The 16,615-nt window shown below is 37.0% G+C and overlaps 1 protein-coding gene across 2 annotated transcripts in view; it reads right to left on the reverse strand.

The window, feature by feature from the left end:
* The window catches only part of LOC106867429 (popeye domain-containing protein 3), a 136,807-nt gene that overhangs the window by 73,921 nt on the left and 46,271 nt on the right, over positions 1-16,615 (reverse strand). The window lies entirely within an intron of this gene.

Consider the following 16,615-nt stretch of genomic DNA (forward strand, 5'->3'; position numbering starts at 1 on the left):
ATCTGGGCATAAAGATGAGTAATATGGAATAAATATGTCATGATTAGAATTTTTGTTAGGGTGTGTAAAGAGGGAAAGAACCCTCATTAAAATTCTTATTCTGCAATTTTGATGAAATTCAAATCATAGATATTCTAGTTCATTAGAGAAAATATAAAAGAAAAGTCTAATTCTTCAATTCCATGTGACATGAGCAAAGTCAGGTATCTCTGCTAGTATCGAAATTGAACTAAATTCAACGACTGGAACCCATGCCTACGTCGTCCCCTTCATTGGACATGAAACTCGGCTTGCGAAGACCTGTAGGAGCAAGCAAAAGTGAAATGGTGATGGCACCTGTGCCCAGCGTCGCCTTCCTAGCACTTGTGCCGGTAGCACGTGTAAGTCATTTGAAAGAGATCGTTGTCAGTGCCGCTGGACTGGCTCCTGTGCAGGCGGCACATAAAATACACCATAAGTCTTTAGTATATATATATATATATATATATAAAAACAAAAGTAAATGAGTATATGCATATATACGTACAGGTATGTGCATACCGACATCCACCTGTATGTATAGGTGCATATCTGGGTACAGGACATTGCAAACAAACGTAGACGAGAACACACGAGCCACATAGAGAACATTCTACTTCATCAGCTACCCACGTTTTAACACCGGCGTTTCGACGAGCTTCGGGCAGGACGTAACGTTAAAACGGCTCGTCCCATGGATCGCAGATTAAATCTGTATACGCAAATTAAATCTAGCCATGGAGGAATGTAGTGGCGGACAAAAAACAAGACAGGAAAACAAACAGAAAAGGCTTTACGGCCAGACGAGAAAAATTATGTGTGTATGAACGCGATGAGGCACGGAACCGAGAGAGACAAAGTGGTGGCGTGTGTTACTTGGCGAAAGCCAAGGAAGGAAAGGATTATTGACCGGAAGCATGTGACCATGCCGGTGTAAAGGGAAGAGAGAGAGTGGTAGAGGGAGAAAGAGAGGGAGGAAGTAGAAGAATGGTGAGCAACGAGAGGAAAAAAGAAAAAGAGGAAATACGAGGGGAAAAAAGAGATACGTAGTAGTAACAGAGGAAGAACAAGAGGGGTAAGGCGAGATACGTAGTAGTACAGAGGAAGAACAAGAGGGGTAAGGCGAGATACGTAGTAGTACAGAGGAAGAACGAGGGGGGGGGAGAAAGGAAAGAGAAAGAGAAAGAGATAGAGTAGCGTCGGAGGATAAGTTTACGAAAACTACTTTTATATATATATATATATATATATATATATATATATATATATATATATATATATATATATATATATATATATGAGAACACGGATGTTACGTAAGTAAAACGTTAATGTTCGAAACTGCAGCAGTCCATAGATAATTCTTTATTCTGTATATTTCTCATTTTGTCCTGTTCTGGCATTTTGCTAAATTTTTCTGGAGAACATTATTTTTCTCTGTAGTTGGGTCGTTGATGACCTCTTTCTAGCATATTGGATGTCCACTTAGTGGTCATCCCTTATACACGTGTAATACAATTTTTTCTGAATCTTTAGATTTTTTTATATGCTAGGCCATTTGGTTTTAAATTGAATTAATATTCAATTTATCTATCTATCTATCTATATATATATATATATATATATATATATATATATGGACAACACACACACACGTACGTACACCAATTGCATACATATTTTTTGTATGCATGCATGTTCGTATGTGTGTGTGTGTGTTGCCCGTATATCAACAAAACCCTTTTTTCCTCGATAGAAGAAAAAACAACAAAAGTCTTAAAAACGTGCGTGTCGCTAGAAGGGGACTTAACTCCTGTTTGTAAACAATGCTAGATTTCTCCGAATTGAAAATTGTTAAAAGTTATGGTTGAAAATCGATTTTTATAGCTATACGCGGGTGCCCCTGAGAGAAAAAGTTGACGAAAATGCAGATAGGGTTATGACGAATGTCCTCCTAAAATTGGAGCGACATACGTGCTAATTTGTGGACCTGCATAAATTATATTCCCGTACACACACACACATACACACACACACATCTTGCCTTTTATAGATATACAGATATATATATATAGAGATTGATAGATAGATAGATAAATAGATAGATAGATAGATAGATAGATAGATAGATAGATAGATAGATAGATAGATGCATACATACATGCATACATACATACATACATACATACAGATAGATGGATGGATGCACACACACACACACACGTGGATGTACAATGTGTACACCAACAACAAGCATGATGTAACTGGAAAGGAAAGTAACAAGGTCTAACCACATCTTTAGTCCTGTTAGAAATAAACAAATCAAGAGAATTGCCATAGCAACATGCTACACTTGAACAATAAAGTACATCTTCAATGAGCCGACCAACTTTCTTGCTTTTAACTTACAAAATAAGCCTGAAGACAGACAATAATTCTGGGATATTTACCATGATAATCATCACTGCTATAGTTTTACATGGTTCTTTAGCAGAGGCCAACATGTAAAGGATGATTCTGGATGTATTGCATGATTCTGAACTTATCACTGTTCAATCTGCTGTGTACATCCTTGGGGCTTTCTTGTTTTACAAGAATAGACTTCAGCATTTACGCATACTCATATACGCGTATACGTATGATACATGTGTATTCAAATGCCTAGACATGTATTCGCACTAAACATGCATATGTATGTCATCTATGCGCACACTCGCATGTGCACACACACACACACTTATATAAATATATATATGTATGTGTGTGTGTGCCTTTGTGTCTGTTTGTCCCCCCGCAGTTGCTTGACAACTGGCATTGGTGTGCTTATGCCACTGTTACCCAACAGTTCAGCAAAAGAGAATGATATTATAAGTGCCAAGTTTTAAAAAAGAAGTACTGAGGTTGATTCATTCAACTAAAGCTTTTTGAAGGCATGGCCACAGTCTAATGACTGAAACAAGGAAAATATATGTATATGTGTGTGTGTGTGTGTGTGTGTGTGTGAGCGCGCAGGCGTGCGTATGTGTGTGTGTATATGTGTGTGTGTGTGTGTGTCTGTGTGTGTGTATGTGTATATATATATATATATATATGTATGGCTAAGGCTTGGCTACTCTGCATTGACAAGGGGCAACACCCTGAAACTAGTCTAGTCTGCAGATGCCAAACCAGCAGGGGGACACTGCTGACCTCCCCTGTTCGAAGGTTATAAAGGACACAGGTTTCGTGTGTCACATAGCTAGCTAGAGGCGATGGCTTCTTGGAGCTAATTCACGGCAGCTTTCGTCCTAATTTTGGGACTGCCATGTTGGCTTGGCGATAACTATTAATTTCCAGTACCGCTGCCGTAGTCTCCTTTAGAGAGACTTAGAAATATTAATAACTCTATTTCTGAAAACCAGTGGATAGATTCCACTGAAATTAGATAAATAACCTTCGAGCAGATAGTCAGCAGCGCCGCCTGGCTAAGGCTTGGCTACTTTGCATTGACAAGGGGCAACACCCTGAAACTAGTCTAGTCTGCAGATGCCAAACCAGCAGGGGGACACTGCTGACCTCCCCTGTTCGAAGGTTATAAAGGACACAGGTTTCGTGTGTCACATAGCTAGCTAGAGGCGATGGCTTCTTGGAGCTAATTCACGGCAGCTTTCGTCCTAATTTTGGGACTGCCATGTTGGCTTGGCGATAACTATTAATTTCCAGTACCGCTGCCGTAGTCTCCTTTAGAGAGATTTAGAAATATTAATAACTATATATATATATATATATATATATATATATATATATATATAAATAAGGATAAGATCGATATTTAAAATATTGATCTTATCAAGTGGTCAGCACGGGAATAAAAACCATCAAAGGTAATAATTATTTAAAATTATAATACAGGGTATCAAGAGATACCACCACGCTGAAGAAATAGCAGTCAAATCCTGACTCTAAAACCACCAGGATTTAACTGCTATTTTTTCAGCGTGGTGGTATCTCTTGATACCCTGTATTATAATTTTATATATATATATATATATATATATATATATGTATGTATATATTTGGCATATCCTATCTCTTCTATCTTTTCTCTTGTCAAAGCAAATATTTATCCAGTGTTTGCTATTTTTTTTACCTCCGTCTGGTCTAACGACCCTCCATGTTTGTTTTTGTTTTGTTTCCTTGCATGTCTCCACTGCTATCCTGTTTTTGTTATCAACTTTGACCTTCCATAAAATCCCAAATTTAATTTGGCTTTCATGGGAGCAACTGCCTGTGAAGACTCATATTGCTGTTCAATGCTCGAAATGAAGAGTAGAGAGCCAGCCAACAACTGATGAAGAGTCATTCTTTATGCTACTTGTCCTGTTTTCCATTTGTTTCTCTTCTTGTTTGCGTATTCAACTTATTTGTTTTCGTATTTCATGTTGTTTACTGTTTGTGACGTCCTGTACCCATATATGCATGTATATATATAAAGTCAAGAAAACAGACAGGTTTGTTCTACATCAACTGAATGAGATTCAAAAAAAAAAAAGAAAACAGACGAAGTGTGCTACTTATTGCTTTCTTGACTGGAAAAAGAACATTTTTACAACAAATATATATATATATATATATATATATGATGATGATGTCCAACCCATGGTAGCATGGAAAGCGGACATTAAATGATAATGATGATGATGATGATATATATATATATATATATATATATATATATATATATACACATATATATATATCTTTATATATATAGATGTATATGTATGTGTGTATGTATGTATATATATGCATATATATATATATATATATATCATCATCATCATCATCGTTTAACATCCGCCCTCCATGCTAGCACGGGTTGGACGATTTGACTGAGGACTGGGGAAACTGGATGGCAACACCAGGCTCCAATCTGATTTTGCAGAGTTTCTACAGCTGGATGCCCTTCCTAACGCCAACCACTCAGAGAGTGTAGTCACTAAGCAAAAACATTCAAAGTAAGATATCACTTCTGTTAATATCATCTGCAATGAATATTATTAAGTGATGATATTAACAGCAGTAGTATAGGTGGTTCAAGACTAATAGCATTATATAGCTATATAGCTAATAGCATTATATAGCTATATAGCTATAAAATTTAAAGTTAGCATAAGGCATGAGAATGTGGAAACCACATCAACCTGTTTAAAAAATAGGAGCTACATTCTTAATTCAACTGCCGGAAAGCACCAAATAACAGAAATGCAACAGTAGGCGAGGAAACGGATAAAGAATTAAAACATTAAAAAAGCATACCTTTAAAGAATATACCCTTCAGATACTCATTTACAATGGTTTCGGGTTCTATATATATATTTTATTCTTTTCCTTGTTTCAGTAATTTGACTGTGGCCATGCTAGAGCACTGCCTTAAAGGAGTTTCAGTTGAAGAAATCAACCTCAGGACTTATTCTTTGTAAGCCTAGTACTTATTCTATCAGTCTCTTTTGCCAAACTACTAAGTTATGGGAATGTAAACACGCCAACATCCCCATAATTGTCAAGCAATTGTATATGTGTGTGTGGGGGGGGGACAAACACAAAGACCCATATACATATAAATACACACACACACACACATATATGTATGTATGTATGTATGTATGTATGTATGTATGTATGTATGTATGTATGTATAAATGTATGTATACAAAGAGCCTCTTCCAGTTTCCGTCTGCCAAATTCACTCACAAGGCTTTGGTTAGCCCTAGGCTATAGTAGAAAACACTTGCCCAAGGTGCCACACAGTGGCACTGAACCCAGAACCATATGGCTGCGAAGCAAACTTCTCACCACACAGCCACACCTGCAAGAAATGACTCACTTTATCATTTTTTGTTTTAAACCTGGTACTTATTCTATCAGTTTTTTGTTGTCACCAACACCAGCCATGAAACATAAAGGCACGTACTCACAAACACACACTCAAACACACAAACATATATGTATGATGGGCTTCTTTCAGGTTCCATCAACCAAATCCACTCACAAGTGTTTGGCTGGTCTGGGGAATATAATAGAAAACACTTGTCCAAGATGCCACATAATGGGACTGAACACAAAACCATGTGGTTAGGACTCAAACGTCTTACCACACAACCATATTTTGTGCCTATGATTGTATTTACAGTAAACAGTAAACAACATGAAATATGAAAACAAATGAGCTGAATACGCAAATAACAAGATAAAAAAGGACAAGTAATACAAAGAATACAAAGAACGACCCTTCATCAGTTGTCAGTTGTCTAACCCTAACCCCATTTTGAGCACTCAGTGACAATATGAGTCTTCGAAGACAGTTTTCCCCATAAATACCAAAATTAATTTTTGGATTTATGGAGGGTCAAAGTTGGGAACAAAAACATGACAGTGGAGACATATAAGGAAACCAAGCAAAAACAAACACGGAGGGTTGTTAGCCCCAAATGAGGGGAAAATAGTGAATGCTAAGAGAAATGTTTTCTTTGAAAAGAGAAAAAATAGAAGAGAGAGATAGGAGACGTCCAGTCCTTAGAACATCAGTGCAGGAAAAGAAAGACGGTCACGTGAGGAAAAGAAAGATGGATGATGGTCATGTGTGAGTAATGAGAGAGAGAAAAAGAGAAAGAGGAGGAGAGAAAGACAGACGGATAGAAAACGGTGAAAGAGGGAAAAAGGGAATTAGAGAAGGATGGAGGAGAAAACAGTATAGAGTAGAGTCGCATCAAAAAGGTTAAGATAAACTTACTTGGAAATATACATATATTAGGTTGTTTCACATGAAATATCATATTTGAAAGGTAACAATAAAATGTTTCAGAAGTATTAGAGAGCTGATTTATTTGATCAAAGTATGTTCATTTATGATATTTACCCAATGTTTCTCTGTCATATATTCAATCTTTAAAAAAAATTCATCTTTCGTTGTGATAAACTGTCCGAATGCTTCAATTGTCTCTTCTCTATTTAAGAATGCTTTATTGCTTATGAAAAGCTCAAACTGATAAGTGATGATCAGTAGGAGAGATATCAGGGGAATAGGGAGGATATTGCAAAATCTCATAATTCAGGCTTTGTAACTTTTGGACTGTAGCTTGAGGAATGTGAGGACATGCATTGTCATGGAGCAAAATTAGGCCATCTCTGTTCACTGGTCTGGGTTGCTTCTTTTTCAAATACTCATGCATACAAGCAATTTCCGATGTTGCTGTTAGTGTTTTTCCTTGTTGCAAAAATGAATAATGAATAACTCCCTTCGCAGACTACCATACAGTGACCACTAACTTTTTAGGGTGCAATGGTGGGTTTGGGTAGCGTTCAGGTGACTCCCCTGCATCTGGTCACTGTCTTGTTCTCCTGCTATTGTCAAAGAGTATCCATTTCTCATCACAAGTAATGATTTGATGCAAAAATGTTCTTTTTCCAATCAAGAAAGCAATAAGCAGCTCACTTCATCTGGGTTTTTTTTTAATCTTGTTCAGTTGATGTGGAACAAACCTATCTGTTTTCTTGACTTTTCTAATTTTTTTACAGGTGTCCAAAAACAGTTGTGCAAGATGTTTGGAGTTCTGATGAAAGTTTTCGAACCTTTGTTCTCGGATTTTGTTCAGCAAAAGCATTTACTCCATGATGCCAAATAACTGATTTTGGCCTACCCCTTGGTTTATTTTCAAGGCTATCATCACTTGAATGAGAGCTTCGGAACCATCTCTGAACGGTTCTGATGTCAACAAAACCATTACCAAAGGCCTGCTTGATATTCCATAGCACTTCTGCAGCAGAGTGACCCAGTTTCTACTCATACAAGATAACCACTCAATATAGTTTGATTGTTATCCTTTTCATAGGGTCTGTGGGTACGAATTTTGTATACCAATATTGTTGGGAAAGAAAAAGAGTCAAAGATCAAAAGCAAGGTATACATAGTTGGGTGTTTAAATGACTGAAATAACAAGTAATTAAAAATGCGACATTTCATGTGAAGCAACCTAATATATTGTTAAAAGATCAAAAACCGGGCCATATCCTTCCATATTTATGGGAGACCCTTGGTTTCCATAAAATATATAGACGTGTTGTGCTGGTCAGCTATTTAACAGAAACCACGAGGTCACTGTGGAAAACTTTGGTCAGGCAGAGAAAAAAGATAAAAGATCAAGAACCGAGGTCAAATCTTAGAGTGTGCTTCTCCTCTGGATTTACGTATTTCTACAAATGATTCATACATATATATATATATATATATATATATATATAGAGAGAGAGAGAGAGAGAGAGAGAGTAAGAGAAACCTATACATATATATGTACGTTTATATACATACATACATAAAGACATATACAGTCATGCATATAGTTGCATGTATACCTTCTATATGTTGATATATATATATATATATATATATATATATATATATATATATATAGCAAATGAAAGACAGAAGATGGAATTTATGAGAATTTTTTTTATTGTTAATCATGACAACTGTTTCGATACATCTAGCATCGATTCCTCTTGGGTGGGAGACTCAACAACTGGTTCAAGAGCATCCGGTGGTGCAGATGTATCTCGTTAGGTGATAAATAAATACAACTCATTAAAATGACTATGTATATATGTATATGTATATCCAAATGATGTGTGTATGTGAATGTGTGCATGCATATGTGCATGCGTGTGCGTATGTGGGTGGGGGGGGGGTATTTTCATATATTAGACGAATAGATCTGTATATATACATAGCTCAGAAATGTTTATTTATCTGTATATACTTATATATGTATATTAAGGGTCTGTGTGCATAATGTAAAGGAAATTAAATTAGCAGTTAATATAAATGCACTAATTTTCGGTTTATGAAAATTAAGTTAGGAAGCAGTTAATCTTTTCCCATTTTAATCAGATTTATCTTTTAAATTTTGCCTATGAGGAAAGAAGCATGAGTATGCAATATCTATTGTATTTTGAAAGCTCTGCTTCAAATTTAGACATTATCACAGTTTTTATTGATTAGTGTTGACTTGGATAGAAGAATCTTGAGAGATTCAAAAGTACAGAGCTGACAAGTTTTTTGCTGCTTAAGAAGGATTTCGCAAATACAATAATGTTTCAGTTGATATTATAGGGTGTGTGACTAGACTTTAGTAGCAGGATGTAACTTGTTGAGGAGTTATCTGTTTTTTTTTTTTACTTTCTTAATTAGATTGTTGAAAGAGCTTGTAATATGTTTTTTTTAAATGTACAGGCTGTTAGACATATGTAACACCTATTAATGACACTGGTATGTACGTTGCAGAGTAAACAATTTCTCCATGCATGTGTAGAAGTTTGGGTTAATGCACTTACATATCTGGGAGCTAGCAATCTGGGAGCTAGCAGAAAGCTTCAATAAGTTAACATTATATGATGTATTCAAAATTGCTGGTAGGAGAGTATGATAGTTTGACATTTTATGTTTAGTAGTTTTGTCAGACTGACGCATTGACTGGAAGTGTTTACAAAAGAGGTGAAAGTAAAATTTGGCAACTGATGAAGATATAATCAAGTAGAATGGTTGACTGCATCAGACCACATTTGTGTTTCTATTTGTTGGAAGGGATTGACATATTCCAGATGTATTAAACTTTTTTTCCTATATCACTTTTTAGTTGATATTTCATTATATTGAAGACCAGGAAAGTCTAAAAGAGATACTTTTCTTTTAAATCCTAATATTACTTCAAGGATATTCAGTAGGCTTTATAAACAGTTTGTAAGAGGAGTTTTCCAGATACAAAGTTACATTGAGGAAATTAACTTCTTTTAGATGTACTTTATTGGTAATGGAAAATCTACTTTCATAAGCAGATGCAAACAAACTGGTATAGACATTCATATCCATACACATGATGATGATGATGATGACAATGATGAAAATGACTGCAATTCTGGTGATAAAGATGATTGTAGTGGTGGTGGTTGTGATGGTGATGGTAATGGTGGTGGTGATGCTGATGATAGGAATGTTAATGAAAACAATGATAAATAGAAGGGTGATGAAACTGATAATGATGATAAGAGTAACAACGATGAGGATAATGACGATGATGAAGAGGAGTAGGAGAAGGTGAAAGATGGTGATGGTGGTGATGTAAATGATACTGATGATGTTCGTAGTGAAATGTTACAGTTGGTGATTATTCAGTTGATAAATGTGACAGAGATGCAAGTTAAATTCATTAGAGTGGATATAAGAATACTCTGCAAACCTAATGAGCCAAACTTTAATTAATTCATAACATTAAACCCCATTTAATTGAAATCATACAAAATTAGCACAAATTTAATTAAACAGTAGATATTTTAACTACATTTGATTAAAACCTATATAGTTAGAGCCAACAAGGGAGTCTCTGTGACATTGTTCAATTTGTTGGAAATAGCAGCCAACCAGTGCTCCAATCCCACCCTTTTGTCTAAAAAGATGGAAGAAGGATTCATTGGACAATACATATACATTAGGTCATGGCTGGAATGCTTTTGATCCTTGGGCTGACCTGGTGCAAATATTGTTCAGCATCCTATATAGTTAAACCACAAGTAATTAAAACCTATATAATTAGACTATATTTAATTAATGATGTAGTAAGGCATATACACGTCATACAAATTTGCATGCATTGACCACATCTGGTTAATTTATTTGAAAATAGCCCATATTCAGATGATGTCTAATTAAAATGTTATAATTTAGACAGATATAGACTCTGTTACATCACCACTGCTTTAACATTTAGCTTGTTCTTGATGGCATGGGTTAGATAGGTCTGCAGATCAGTTTTTTCTAAATGATTCACTCTTGTGTCACTAGCCTTGTGACACCCAATATTCTTAATGCTGATATATCTGTTTCTCTCCAAGTCACAGTTTTCATCCAGCAGGTATAATTCCAACATGTATTGGGTCATGCCATAAATAATGTGGATTAAAAAAAAAAAAATTTTATTCTTTAAAATTAAGATAAACAAAGATCATTTTAAATCTAAAATATACTCTCCTTCATTTTCTACAATGCACTTCCATCTTTCTGGTAGACTTGCAAGGCCCCTCTTCCAAAATTAACTTGTCTGTGATGAAAAATACTCCCCCAGTACTGTTCTGACCTCGTCTGCAGGATTCATATTTGTTCCGTCCAAATGATTTTGAAGACTGCGGAAAAAATGATAACCAGATGGGGCAATGTCCACCAGTATGGTTAGTAGGGCATCGTTTTTCATTCAAACTGCTCCAGCCTTTGGAACGTCTTCCTTGCTGTGTGTGATCAAGCATTATCCCGATGGAAGAACACCTGTTGTCTTGAAACCAAAGAAGGTCGTTTTTCTATGACATGCAGGTGTCGATGAATGGTTAAATGATCAAATCCAAGCATCTCTGCTAGTTCCTCAATAGTTATGATGGGGTTTTGCTCCCCCAGGGTTTGCAGGATGACAGATCTTCCAGGAGGAGGCTTGTCTTCCAGGCTTTAGTTTCTGGCTTGGAATTTCTGGAATCACCATTGACACTGGCTTATGCTTATTGTCTGAGCCCCGTATACTGCATTAGTATTCCTCACACTTTCCATTGCATTGTTGCTTTGTTGAACTCATAAAGCAAAATATGGCAATTATGCTCCTTTGTCACTTCCATTATAGCTTTGAAAAAATAACTGTTAAAATTGAACTGCACTCTTCAAAACTTGCATTAAGAATAAGGACAAGGCAAAATTACTACCTGCTTTTATAGTAAGTTGATGTAAGTAGTTTATCCCATCCCCATCCAACTTTTAGTTCATGCAATTGAATAAACTGCATTATTTATGGGATGACCCAATATCATCGATCATCACTTCTGCATAAACCAATCAATACCATTCATCATCTTGAACCTCTCTCAGTTCACATAAGATATATATATATAAAAAAGAAAGCTATTGTATTGTAGATTACGAAATTCCTGTGACATGTTGATGCAAAGCACTAAAATGGTTTTTACAATTCCATGATTAATTAAGGAATATTCCAGTTTCTCAGTCATCCACTTCTGTTGGCAACTTCATACAAATCTTTATTGACATAATAACTTCATTTTTCTAACCAAATCTTGCAAGGAAACCTATTAGAAGGTTAGAAGTTCTAACCTATCTTCTTATTTTCACACCCAGGTACTGTAAGAACATAAACTCTTCAGCAAGTCTACTGTTATCTTCTGGAATATTTCTAGATTATCAAAATAGGATGAAATTTAGTTCTTGCATTCCTGGTTTAGAATCAATGCTTATTTCTTTAATTTCTTATATTTTTTCTTATATTCTCCCAATCTTTGGTTATTTCAAAGTAAGTAAAGTATCTTTTATGCAATTACAATCACAGAAGAATCAATATATATTCCCCACTCCTACCATACCAAAAAAAAAAAAGAAATTCTATTATAGCATTTTGTAAAATATGCTGAGAATAAATTTAAATAGATGCATTTTAGAGAAAATATGTTCTATAAAAAAAAACTACTATGGTAAATTTCTTGGTAATTTGGATGAAAAATATTAGTTTTTAAAGAAAAAAGTTTCTTTTGAAAAATGTACCAAGAAAAATCTACATGCCATTACTTTCAGAACAGTGTTAGAGCACAAGTTTTGTACCTTTTATTACAGCAAACAAATGTGTATAAAGTGGCCGATCTATGCATTTCATATAACCCATACACTCCAAACTAAGCCATTGATTAAGATTTTGTGGCAACACATTTTATAAAATATAAAATATGTATGAAATATTTACAAATGATAATCTTGTTTTTAACTAATCCAACTAATTTATCAAGATATTTCAAGCTGCAACAGAAATTTATTAGATTTATCACAGTCACTAACAAATGTCTTGTTCATACTAACTCATAGCCCTGTAATATTTATTATTATTATTATTATTATTATTATTAGTAGTAGTAGTAGTAGTAGTAGTAGTAGTAGTAGTAATAGTAGTAGTAGTAGCAGCAGCAGCAGCAGCAGCAGCAGCAGTAGCAGCAGCAGCTGTTGTAGTAGGTTAAAGTCAATAAAAATGGACTAACCTGTTTGTAACCCTTATATAAGCCATGTACTAATTCTGAAATAACCATAAATCAGAGAAGATTGTATAAGAGAAATATAGATATGGATTTTATTTAGAGTTTTCACAAAATATCGCCACATTTTCCAGATTGCTAAACACGTTTTTATGTTATAATTACTGTGGGATTTCCAATATATTTTTGCTGACAAAATTAGGAAAGCAGAATCAATAATATATCAGGTAAAATGCCGAGTGGTATAAAATTTCCTCCCTCTGCAGTTTGAATTCAAATTTCATTAAGATTGCTTTTGCCTTTCCTCTTTCTGGGATTGATAAAATAAAATACCAGTCAAATACTGAAGATGATATAATAGGTTCGATATAGTAGAGAACCAGTTAAATACTGGGGTAAATAAAATAAATCATCATCATCATCATCATCGTTTAACGTCCGCTTTCCATGCTGGCATGGGTTCGACGGTTTGACTGAGGACTAGTGAGCCAGATGGCTGCACCAGGCTCAATCTGATCTGGCAAAGTTTCTACAGCTGGATGCCCTTCCTAATGCCAACCACTCCAAAAGTGTAGTGAGTGCTTTTTACGTACCACCAGCATGAGGGCCAGTCAGGCGGTCTTGGCAACGACCTCACTCAAAAGGTGTTTTGACGTGCTACCTGCATGGGAGCCAGACCGGTAGCACTGGCAACGACCTCGCTCAAATGTTGTTTTTCACGTGCCACCAGCACGGTAAGGCGATCATGCTCAAATGGTGCATTTCAAGTGTCACCGGCATGGGAGCCAATCCATAGCCCTGGCAACGATCATGCTCGGATATGGTTCTTTTAACATTCCACTGGGATGAGTGTCAATTAGGTGGTAATGTCATCAGCCACATCAGCGATTTTGATTTGTTTACACTTGCCTCAATAGGTCTTTGCAAGCAAAGTTTATTGTGTAATGAATGAGGGGTACTCATAAGTGGGCCAGTTACACCCCACATTTGGATGTGCTTTTAGTGTTCCACTGGCACAAGTGCCAATCAGGCAGTACTGTCGTTGGCCACGTCAGCAATTTTGATTTTGATTTTGATTCCACCTTCCTCAATAGGTCTTCACAAGCAAGGTTTATTGTCCAATGAAAGGGGTATTCATAAATGAGCTGGTTACACCCACTGGCATAAGCCATGGGCTATGGTCTCACTTGGCTTGTCGGGTTTTTTCAAGCACAACATACCTTCAAAGGTCCCAGTCACTAGTCATTGCATCGGTAAGGTCTAATGTTCAAAGGTCGTTCTTCACCAACTCATCCCAGGTCTTCCTGGGCCTACCTCTTTCGCAGGTTCCCTCAACTGCTAGGGTGTGACACTTTTTCACAGCTGTCCTCATTCATTCGCAACACATGACCATACCAGCGCAGTCGTCTCTCTTGCACACCACATCTGATGGTTCTTAAATCCAACTTTTCTCTCAGGGCGCTTACACTCTGTTGTGTATGCACACTGACATTACACATCCAGCGGAGCGTACTGGCTTCATTCCTTGCAAGCTTACGCATGTCTTCAGCAGTCACGGCCCATGTTTCACTGCCATGTAGCATGGCTGTTCGCACACATGCATCATACAGTCTACCTTTTACTCTGAGCAAGAGGCCCATTGTCACCAGCAGAGATAGGAGCTCTCTGAACTTTGCCCAGGCTGTTCTTATTCTAGCAGCTACACTTTCAGAACATCCTCTCCTGCTACTGACTTGGTCCCCTAGGTAACAGAAGCTATCAACTACTTCTAGTTTTTCTCCCTGGAATGTGACAGAAGCTGTTTTCTGCACATTTTCAGTGTTTATAGCACCTGAGCATTTACTACATACAAAAACTATCTTCCCAGTTAGCTTCCCTTTGATATTGCTGCACCTCTTATGTGTCCATAGCTTATACTGGGAACATCTTATGGAGTTTCTACATACACCTTTTCTACAGATTGAGCAGGGCCATCTATCTGAAGGGATTTGTGGTTTGCCTGCCTTCTTACTTATTAAGACTTTGGTTTTAGCTAGGTTGACTCTAAGGCCCTTCAATTCTAATCCTTGCTTCCATACCTGAAACTTCTCCTCTCGCTCTGATAGTGACTCAGCAATTAGTGCAAGGTCATCAGCATAGAGGAGCTCCTAGGGTTCTCCTGCCTTGAATTCCTCTGTTATTGCCTGGAGGACTATGATGAATAAGAGGGGGCCAAGGACTGATCTTTGGTGGACCCCTACCCCTACTAGGAATTCTTCACTGTACTTGTTGCTAACCCTCACCTTGCTGTCAGTATCCCTGTACATGGCTTTCACAGCTCTCACTAACCATTTATCTATCCCTTGTTTCCTGATTGACCACCAGATAAAGGATCAGGAGACCCTGTCAAAGGCCTTCTCCATGTCAACGAAAGCCAGGTACAGAGGTTTATCTTTGGGTAACTATTTCTCTTGCAGCTGTCTTACCAGAAATATAGCATCAGTGGTGCTTTTCCCTGACACGAACCCAAACTGCATCTCATCTAGACTGACTCTCTCCCTAATTGGTTGGGCTATGACCCTCTCCGTGACCTTCATTACCTGATCCAACAATTTGATACCTCTGCAATTATTTGTATCTAAAGCATCACCTTTACCTTTGTAGCAGTCATTGGGTATGACTCCTTCATGTATCACCTGATTAACTATACATGTGACTAGGCAATAGCCGACACCACCAGATATTTTGAGCATCTCTGTGGTGATTCCTGATGGGCTGGGGGCTTTCCCTGTCTTCATACTCTTAATTGCTTTATCTACCAAGGTACTGTCAATTCAGATAGCTGATCCCTCTGTTGGGTCAACATTCGGCAGACTTCCTTTTTCCCATTCGTTCTCTTTATTGAGCAACCTTTCATAGTGGTGTCTCCAAACCTGTCTCTTTGAAGCCTCGTTTAATGGAAGTGAACCATCATCCATGCAGACACATTTTTCTCCCACAACATCATGATTCTCTCTCACACACTGTCTTGCAACACGAAATACCTCGAGTCTTTGGTACTAACGGTGTAGAACATTGGCAAATTTTTCTTATCTGCTTCCCCTCTGGATAAATAAACCTGTCTCCTAGCATCCCTTCTGGTAGTCTGATACAATTCCCTGCTACCACCGTTCATTGAGTCCTTCCAAGCCTGTTTCTTTTCTCTAATAGCCATGTCAACAACATTGTTCCACATTATTTTGGGTTGAGTGGGGACTTTGCACAATCCACAGATCTGGTCAGTGGCCCTCAGCAGGTTATCCCATAGAAACCTCCAGTTGTCTTCCACATCGTGTGAAGCTATGTCCCCTTCTATTTCGTCAAAGGCTTCAAGTAATACGTCTCTAAACCTGTCCATTCGCAGGATCTTTAAGCTTCCAGACCCTTCTCCTCCATGCTGGTTGTCTTCTGGGCATCCATTTAGCTCTGATCCTGAAGTCGCTAACTACTAGTCTATGTTGTGGGGTACATTCTTCAC

Source organism: Octopus bimaculoides, chromosome 19, assembly GCF_046866305.1.
Source record: "Octopus bimaculoides isolate indiv1 chromosome 19, ASM4686630v1, whole genome shotgun sequence".
Classification (NCBI taxonomy): domain Eukaryota; kingdom Metazoa; phylum Mollusca; class Cephalopoda; order Octopoda; family Octopodidae; genus Octopus; species Octopus bimaculoides.